Source organism: Eucalyptus grandis, chromosome 3 (genome assembly GCF_016545825.1).
Source record: "Eucalyptus grandis isolate ANBG69807.140 chromosome 3, ASM1654582v1, whole genome shotgun sequence".
NCBI lineage: Eukaryota > Viridiplantae > Streptophyta > Magnoliopsida > Myrtales > Myrtaceae > Eucalyptus > Eucalyptus grandis.
The window spans coordinates 17,413,431-17,421,410 of record NC_052614.1 but is presented as its reverse complement, the minus strand read 5'-3'; the positions used below and the strand labels follow the sequence as shown (position 1 = coordinate 17,421,410).

The 7,980-nt window shown below is 39.3% G+C and overlaps 1 pseudogene; it reads left to right on the top strand.

Annotated features, from left to right (window-relative positions):
- Positions 1–1,243: 1,243 nt before the first annotated feature.
- On the top strand, positions 1,244–6,502 carry LOC104439115 (annotated as a pseudogene).
- Positions 6,503–7,980: the final 1,478 nt, after the last annotated feature.

The following is a 7,980-nucleotide window of genomic DNA, read 5'->3' as shown; positions in this document are numbered from 1 at the left end:
TCTATTAAAAAGAAAAAAATTATCGTCTATCATTTAATTGCAATTTAATTAGTGGTCTCAAATTTATTTACTTTTTATTTATTCACTTTTTCTATTTTTGTGTAGGATCTACTTACCATAATTAAGAATTTAATATGTTTAGGTTTTGTTTGTTGTAGATTTTCCATGTACATTAAAGGCACTATTTTTTGTTTATTGCTAGATATTACCTCCATAAATGTTCATTTTGTTGAAAAGAGAGTTTTCCTAGAATTCTAATTCTTTTTCATGTTGTCAATTATATTTATAGATAAATTGTTAAGTAGATGAAATTTAATTACATCAAAATATTGCACAAAGTAAGAACTTAAAAAAAAATCCTAGTGAAATATCATTATTTTGGATTAGCAAAAATTAATATCATTTATGAATTGTACAAAAATAAATATCAAGACACCTTATTGTGTATAATGTTTTTAGTGTTTTCCTATATATTCATATAACGTCTTACATGCTTTGTAAAAAAGTATTTCACTAATATAATAAGGAAAAAGGATAAATTCTTTGATATTGTAAATAAAGAGATTTAATATACATATTAGACTAATGAAATTAATAAAAAGTTCACCAAGAAAGTGAGATTTTGAGATAGGAGGGACAAAAAAATAGATAATTTTTATAAGATTAATAAAGAATAGATTTTTAGTTTTATACTATATCAAATAATGTCTTCTTTTTCTTTTTCTTTAAACTATTAGTGAGATGATTTTACACAAAGTATGTAAAATCGTATAAGAATATTTGAGAATGCATGCTTCTTTAATTCGCTAAAAAAAAAACAAAATATGCGAAATGCTTAATTACAAACCTATCATGAATAGAAAAACAAAAAATAGAAGAAATGATTGGGGCTGTCACTTTAAACTGCAATTGAAAGATTAAAGACAATTTTGTCTTTTTAGTGTAAATAGGGGTAGATGTAGTCATTTAGAGGTGGAAATAGCACCACCCTTTTAAAATGCCAATAACTAAACATGTTGAAATTTTTGAAATAATCTTAATTGACAAGGAAAATAAAAAGTGAACGGTAGAAGCCATCAACTTTTTCTGCGAAGTCCACCGTGGTAAATTCCCATTGCAAAGGTCAATTTCATGCAGATGTTTTATACATATATAGTCCTATAATAATAGGGCTCGTCAATTTCCCCCGGACAAGGATTTGTCTTGTTTCCTATCTTCAGCTTCTTCCTATTCTTCTGCAATCATGGAGGTGACCAACAAGTATGTGACCCTGAAGACCCACATAGAGGGTGCACCCAAAGAATCTGATTTTGAGCTCAAAACCTCACTTTTGGCTCTATCACTCGACGCTGGTTCAGGCGAGATGATAGTGAAGAACCTTTACGTGTGTGATCTTGAATTTTTGACCCCGTTTCGATAAAATAAAATGGGCATTTCATTGACATGCCTATAGTCCTTTTTTCTCTGAACTGATCACTCATGAGTTAACTAACCTATTAGCTGAAGCCGTTAAGGGATATATCCACAGTAAAATCCCTAAAAGCTACCTAATTGGTTGGATTGAACTAAAATCGCGTCCGGTCCATTTTAACCAAGAAATTGAATTTGGTTTCGGGAATCGAATATTCGAGCATGTCACGATTCATTTTAGGACCTTGTCTCATCGTCCGTCGAATTATCAACGGGTCCGAAATTTCGGAAAAGAAATTATCGGAGGAAAAATCAATGACCGAAAGAAAATAAAAAAGGAAAAGAGAAAGGGAAAATAATAATAGTAATAAGGATAATAATAATATTATGCTTATTACTATTATTATTATTTTTCTTCTTTCTCTCTCTCCCTTTCTCTCTCCTTGGAGGGGGAAAGATCACGTGGGGGATGAGGAACATCGCTCTCTTCGTCAAGAACACCAGCATACTCATTGCTGGCCAATGTACTCGCCGGTGATAGGGAGCTTGTACAGATGATCTGGCTAATAGCTAGTGAAAAAAGGCCGGCCGGTCACCCCGAGTAGCTTGCCACTACTCAGGCCTTGTCATTTCCCTGAACCACGCCTGGATTGGTCACCAGGGAAGGCTTCACGGGGATCAGAGGTGGGACCCTAACCCGTAAAGGGTTTGGCCGGGTTTCCCAATGGGACAACTATCCCATACTACTCTCCCCTCACTTGCCTGTAAATGGCTTATGAGGAGGAGTCCCCCGGGATTATCTATTCAAGGGGGAGCAATTTAAAGACCTGCTCAGGTCCAATATTATCCTTATTACTATTTTTTTTTCTTCTTTCTCTCCCTCCCTTTTCTCTCTCCTTGGAGGGGGGGAAAGATCACGTGGGGGACGAGGAACATCGCTCTCTTCGTCAAGAACACCAGCATACTCATTGCTGGCCAATGTACTCGCCGGTGACAGGGAGCTTGTATAGATGATCTGGCTAATAGCTAGTGAAAGGCAGCATAGTTTCTTCTTCGTATTGCTATATAGTCGTGTAAGATGTTTTTTTTTTTTTTTCACAAGGTTTGTACATAACGTTAAATATTTTCTTCCAGTGAGAACCAATAAGTCTAATTTGTACGCAATGTTAATGTTTATGTGGGTTTAGCTCGTTCCATTGTTGGTTTTCCTGTGAGATATGACGCAACATGGAAAGATTGATGCAGCATTACTGCATGTATTTGCTTCTCTCTGGTCTCCCGAGGCGAAAGTTATTTGCTGGGGCTTATTTGTTTGAAGTCAGAATATTTTCAGTTTCTATTTACCTGAAAATGGAATGGGAAACAACCATCCGTCTTCCGAACATGTGCTTCGGTTCGTGAAGATAAAGATCCTCGACAGAAATTATGGAAATGTATTTGGTCCTGTCATTTTCCAAGTTTTTCGCCATATTGTCATGTTTAAACCCGTGTGTCATCAGTACCGCGTTCAAGATGAAAATCATGTGGGTGGTAGCAAATTTTCTTTTTGTTTTTGCCAATTAATTCATGTGTCATAGAGAAGTAAAAATAATGATGTTAAAAGGGTCATAAGTTATGACTTATAACATGCATGTGAGTGGTAGCAAAGAAAAACATAAGTAGATAGTTTCCATCCCAATACGAACCCTAGAGAAAAGAAAGGTGAAGACAAAAAAAGGAAATTCGGCAACCCGACCCAACCCGAAACACAGATGCAAGTCTAATGTGTTTCGAGTCGAGTCGAGTAACAACAAAACTCGACCTAACCCGATCCGTTGACACCTTTATCGCGCACTGTACGGGCCGTAGGCTACCGTTAGCGTAAGTGAAAGGCGAGCCCGATGAATCCTGAACATAAAATTAAAAAAAAAAAATAATCTCATTTTGATTGCTTTATCGGATCAAGTTATTTATCTCCCATGCCGAAAGTTTAAAATCCACACCAATTCGCAATTGACTCCACGGCCCGATACGGGGCCCATGTGGATCGCATGAATTTGCGCTTTTCAAACTTCGAATTGATCTTGAAATTTAGATCAAGTGACCAGCGTAGATTATTAAATCAATTACACATCACCTTCTGTCCAATCAGGGCCCACCACCTATCACCCACGCCACCCCTCGGTAGGGTCCACGGGGTCTAATCAACGCGAGAGCGTACGGAAGCACAGCCTTCCGCCCGTTCAAAAATCAAAAAGAGCCCGGGCGTCTCACGGACGGTTCGAAACCTCCCGCGAAACCTCCCCCAAACCGACGCGGTTTCAACCTGGGAAACCACCAGGCGGAGAGCGCCAAAACCGTTATAAAAATTGAAGAAGAAACGAAACTGCAAAGAACAAAAAGACCAAGCGCGGGGCGCGCGAGGCGAGGCGCGACGATGGATCTGAGCTGCTGTGGTGAATCTATCGCTAGACAATTATGACTTCCGTGGGCTCAGTCCTTCGCCACAGCGAAATTCTACATCCGACGAGAGTGATATTTGGGGGTCTATTTCTTTAGGATCGATGGATTTGGGGGACCAGAAATTTGATTTCAGTATGGTAGAGTCAGATTCGCCATCATCTTCCTCCATCACTCAATCTTCTGTAAGTACAACCTCTCTATAATTGTGAGTTACCGCATCGATGTCTATGCACGGCAGTTCACAATCATATTTTCAAAATGTTCGATCCAATTTTCACTATCTGAGAACAATTGGTGGCTCTTTACAGCGAGATCTAGAGGCCGAAATGAAAAGACTCAAGCTTGAACTTAAGCAAACCATGGACATGTACAGTACTGCTTGCAAAGAGGCCCTCTCCGCCAAAAGCAGGTAACATTATGTCTTCAAATTTTGATGCACGGATGACTTCCTTGATAGTTCATGGGGATACCCTTTGTGCCCGTTTGTTTCTAATATATATCTAGACGATATTTTACGGAACTTTCCAAAATGTTTGACAAATCCACCAACTTGATCTATTAGAGTGGTAACTGCAGAATCCTTCCTTCACTTGTTATATTCTCATTCTACGATATAATTATTGACAAATACTCGCAATAGCCCTCAATTTAACAGTGAAAGAATTGGCACTTGTGGATGGATGAAGATAAGTTACCATTACAAAATGCAAGATTGAGGCCTATGCATATCTTCCTGTCTTGCGGACAGGAACTTCTTATTTAGTTCGTAAATACATCATGTTAATATGCTGTCAGATCATTCTATAATTGGCGATGGATATATTGGACATGCAACTTGGATAAGCTTTTTGTATATCGTTGGTGCACCTTTTTTGAAGCTATGGAAAAGGTATTGAATGTAACTGAGTATCATGGGGATTGTATTGTTTTTCGTAGGCTGAAGAAGTTCATCTGCTGAAGATTCAAGAAGCTCGTAAGTTAGAGGAAGCCAGGCATGCAGAAGAGGCAGCTCTTGCTCTGGCCGAGATGGAAAAGGCCAAGTGCAAAGCTGCCATTGAAGCAGCAGATAAGGCGCAGAAGCTAGCTGAAATGGAGGCACAGAGAAGGAAACAAGCCGAGATAAAAGCCAAGCTAGAGTCAAAAGAAAAGGTTCGAGCACTGAGTGCTTTGTACCAGAATGATACCCGATACAGTAGATACACCATACAAGAAATCGAGGAAGCAACTGACACATTCTCGAAGACAAAGAAGATTGGCGAAGGCGGATAAGGGCCAGTATACAAGGGAAAGCTCGACCACACGTATGTAGCAATCAAGGTGTTACGACCTGATGCTGTTCAAGGTAAAAAGCAATTCCATCAAGAGGTACATAATTTTTTGTTGGTTGCTTGCGTTCCACCCATGCGCGCACCAAAAAAAAAAAGAAAAAATATATAGTTTTCTTTGGATTTGTTGGTCGGTAGGCCTGATGAATGAGAATTAGAGCCTTTGATTAATCTCAATGCATACTAAGATCTTCTGGCTTGAATGAATGCATCTCTGGAGCCATCAGTTTTAGAATCTCGAATATGAGGAAATGACACGATTGGGGGAGTAGATGGAGTGACCCGCACCATTTGAAAGAACATATTTTCAGCTAATTTATACAAAACATTTATGTTCTATGTTTCCCATTTTATCTCATAATGCTAATTGCTTATGCCAAAAATGTAGGTCGAGGTTCTGACCTGCATGAGACATCCAAACATGGTCCTCCTTTTAGGAGCGTGCCCGGAGTATGGATGCTTGGTGTACGAATACATGGACTGTGGCAGTCTCGAAGACCGCCTATTTCGAAAAGTCAAAACCCCTCCGATTTCGTGGCAGAAACGGTTTGATATAGCAGCTGAAATCGCAACAGCTCTTTTGTTTCTCCACCAATCCAAGCCTGAGCCTCTTGTTCATGGGGACCTCAAACCAGCCAACATCCTCTTAGACCGCAACTACAAGAGCAAGATTAGTGACGTGGGCCTAGCGAGGTTGGTCCCCCCTGCTGTAGCAGACACTGTCACACAATTTCACATGACTTCGGCTGCAGGAACGTTTTGTTATATAGACCCGGAGTATTAACAGACGGGCAAATTAACCACCAAATCAGACGTGTACTCCTTCGGGATAATGTTGCTTCAAATAATCACAGTTCAACGTGCAATGGGGCTGTCCCACCATGTTAGAACTGCCATCGAGAAGGAACGTTTGAAGAGATGCTTGATCCAGCAGTGCCGGATTGGCCAGTGGAAGAGGCTTTAGCATTTGCAAAATTGGCTCTCATGCGCGCAGAGCTGCGAAAGAAGGATAGACCTGATCTTGGGACGGTTGTATTGCCAGAGCTTAACCGGCTAAGGGATTTTGGAAGCAACTTAGAAAGCAGCAGCGGTAATAGTTACAGCCCTGGACCAAGTTCTACCGTTGTAAGCCGTGGACCTAGTTCTCCCTCTGTAGGCTATGGATCATGTTCTCCCGTTTTGAGTCCTCGTCAGGTATGACTAAACACTAATCTTGGTTGTGTTTTAGCTTTCAACAAGTTCAATGGAAGCATCCTACATCACATCTTGATCCTCATTGCTTGGATGGACAGAAACATAAACTGAGAACTAATCAGGACAACTGATGACAGATGATTTTTCTGTGTTTTTTTTGTTTTCTAGAGTTGACTAGTAAAATATCACTTTTTTTAGGCCTTTCCTTCTTTCATGGAAGATCTTCTCAACGTTGTGTGCAAAAAATGATGAGGGGAGGGGAGTCTAATCACAAATATGCATGCACACGGTCATTGAGCTGTGAAAAAGCTGAAACTCGAAACTATGCATTTACAGACTGGCATCCACTCAACTGAAGAATTATGTCCATTACACTCCTTTAGACATAAGATAAGGAGATTAAATCGGAAAAGCTGTTCATGACCATAGCATCTTCCTTACAGACTGGCATCCACTCAACTGAAGAGTTTATGACGTTTAGAAAAATTTATGTAAATTGTTTAGGAATGGTGAGTCTTGAACTTTTTCAAATTTCTAGATTGTTTAGAATTTTATGTTTAGAAAAGTTATGTAAAATATTTAGGGACTAAACGAACAGTTTAGTTTATGTTTAGAACAAAGTTATGTAAATTTTTTTTTGGAAACAGTTTATAATTTTTTTTTAAACATCATAAATTCTCCGCCTTCCTCAAAGAACTCACCTACAAAAATTTGCAGGGACAAGGAAAAAAATAAGAAAAGAGTTAACTCAAAATGATAGATTGTCACGACCGGCACGAGCGGATCATCTTCCTATTTATCTTTTATGTCATATTTGCTATGCTTGGCCCCGCCATGATGATCTTCGTGCTAATACCTACCTCTATGTCCTCGGAGGTTGAGCTCAGCCCGGTCTCTTGCCCCCCTATCTTTTGTGCATCGAGTAAATGATGCATAAAAGATAGGGAGGCAAGAAGCTGGACTCAGCTCGACTTCCGGGGGCATAGAGGTAGGTATTAACACGAAGATCACCATGGCATAGCAAATATGACACCAAAGATGCATAGGAAGAAGATCCACTCGGGTCGGTCGTGGCGATATGTCATTATGAGTTAACTTCTTTTTACTTTTTTTCCTTGTCCCTGCAAATTTTTGTGGGTGAGTTCTCTGAGGAGGGCGGAGAATTTATGATGTTTAGAAAAAAGGTTATGTAAATTGTTTAGGAACAGTGAGTTCGAATCTTTTTCAAATTTCTACATTGTTTAGAACTTTATGTTTAGAAAAGTCATGTAAACTGTTTAGGAAGTAAACGGACAAGTTAATTTATGTTTAGAAAAAAGTTATGTAAACTGAATTCTCTACCCTTCTCACAGAATTTACCCACAAAAATTTGCAGAGATGAGGAAAAAAGAAAAAAAAGAGTTAACTCAAAATGGCGAACCGCCATGGCCGGCACGAGCGGATCATCTTTCTATTTATCTTTTGTGTCATATTTGCTATGCTTGGCCCCGACACGGTGATCTTCGTACTAATACCTACCTATACCCTTGGAGGTCAAGCTCAGCTTCGTCTCTTCCCTTCCTATCTTTTGTACATCGAGTAAATATGGCACAAAAGATAGGGAGGAAGA